Source organism: Octodon degus, unplaced genomic scaffold (assembly GCF_000260255.1).
Source record: "Octodon degus isolate 3935 unplaced genomic scaffold, OctDeg1.0 scaffold00066, whole genome shotgun sequence".
In the NCBI taxonomy this organism is placed as follows: Eukaryota; Metazoa; Chordata; class Mammalia; order Rodentia; family Octodontidae; genus Octodon; species Octodon degus.
In genome coordinates, this window is record NW_004524642.1 from 8244490 (window position 1) to 8246458 (window position 1969).

Below are 1969 nucleotides of genomic sequence, written 5' to 3' on the forward strand. Positions count from 1 at the left end.
TGACTCTACCTGGATGTGAAATCTTTTTTTTTCATAATATTATTGAGAAACAAATAGCAATGAGGCAGTTTCAAACCAAATTGGTAGGACAGTTTCAATAATTAACACATTGCATACATTCTTCACAGTGGTTAATTGCTGTACAAGATGCGGACATGATATCCTATTTACAAACACCATTAGAGCAAATCCCTCTATTCATTAAGAGAATGCAACTATATATCTATCCTAACCATTTTGAACACACAGATAGAAAATAGACATTCATCTGTAACCCCTTTTTTTGTTAAGTTCTGAGAATGCCAAATCTTGATAGACCTACGTTAACCTCTCAGATATTGAACTTACAGGAATGGATCACCACATCTGGCTTTAAATGTTCTGGTAATTCATGAAAAAAAAAAATATACCATTGAAATTGTGTGCTTCAAAAATAAGCCAGTTTTACATGTTTAAATAATATATAGCATGACACTTAAGATTTATTAAAATTAGGATTGCAACTACAGAAAATAGTCTTCAAATAAAAATAAAATGTTTCCTTCCATTCATTTATATCAAATAGTTGCAACAGCAGAAAGTAATAGGAAAATTGATTTTTTAAATTTTTTTAAATGTAAAAGTGTATTTATTCACAATCCTTGAGAAGTTACTATTCCATCAGAAAATTCTTTATGAACAAAAAAATTACAGTAATAGCTTATGCCAACCAAAAATATACATCTGATGTATATAAACCTTAGAAAGCATTAACCCAGGCAAAGTGAAGAAAGTACCTTTAATAAACATTTTCAGTGACACAGCTATAACTTAAGACATATAAATAACAGCATCAGCTAATTACTATATTTACATATTAAAGTGTCATATTTATTTCTATGAAATTAAAAAAAGGACAATGTAAAACTATAGATGTCATCGCCTAGCAGTTCAAATATTGAAAGGGCCATATATGATTTTTTTTTTTATACAGCAGGAACGTCACATAACTGTTTACTTCTGGACCTTCCTGTACTTTGTTTTTTTTTTTTTTACCTTCCCGGACTTTGAGAACATGCACTGTCACTGTTGTAAAAGAAGGAACAGAAAAGCAGTACTAAGGAAAAGGAGAAAAAAGTTTTCTTATTAAAATCATACTCAGTCCTCAGCAAAATCCAGGACAGCAGGTCGGGGGCTTTATATCCCGGCTTTTATATCGATGCATAAACTTTAGGCCAACGAGGGCTGAATTGTCTGTCACAAAATGCAGTTAAACATAGTTATACAGTTACTTCCATTGCATCAAAGCACCTTGTACTACAAGGCAAAGAAAAGTATAATAAACCAGGCCTTTCACACCAGAAAGGATTTTATTTACTTTAAATACCCGTATTACATTTTTTTTTTACGTTTCCCTTCTTCAATCAGAGAAAAATGTTCTGTGTAAAATCTTTCTAAGTTCACACACTGGAAATGAGTATAAAAGTATTAACCTAAAAACTTAATATATAAATTTAAAAGCAATATAGTTGCATGTATAAGTATAGATCATAAACACATTTCCTTAAATACTATTTTAAGTTATTATTTATCAACCTAAAATGTCTTCAGTCTGAAAGCTTGTTTTTATATTTTGTTTAGACAGAATCAACATCATCATATAGTAAATGTAGAAGAATAGAAACTGATCCTGCAGCACTTCAGGCCAGGAACGCAAATCAATTGTGCTTCCTGTTGGGTAAAGGACTTCGGAGTGGCCCTAGAATAAACACTGCTGGAAAAGGGAACTGCTCTAAGTCTGAGCCTGACAACCCCTCCTCATGCCCCCTTCACATCTGCTGGGAATTCATGGAAAATACTGCAATATTTGCACCAGAGATACAGAAATAGGTGTGGAAAAGCATTCAAAGTAAAATTAATGCAGATTTTTAAAATGTGAAACCTACAAGTGAACAGGAATGCTGTAAGAGTTAATAGAAATTTAATTAAT

At 31.7% G+C, this 1969-nt stretch overlaps 1 pseudogene; it reads right to left on the reverse strand.

The window, feature by feature from the left end:
* Positions 1-1144: 1144 nt before the first annotated feature.
* The window catches only part of LOC101584173, a 1916-nt pseudogene continuing 1091 nt past the window's right edge, over positions 1145-1969 (reverse strand).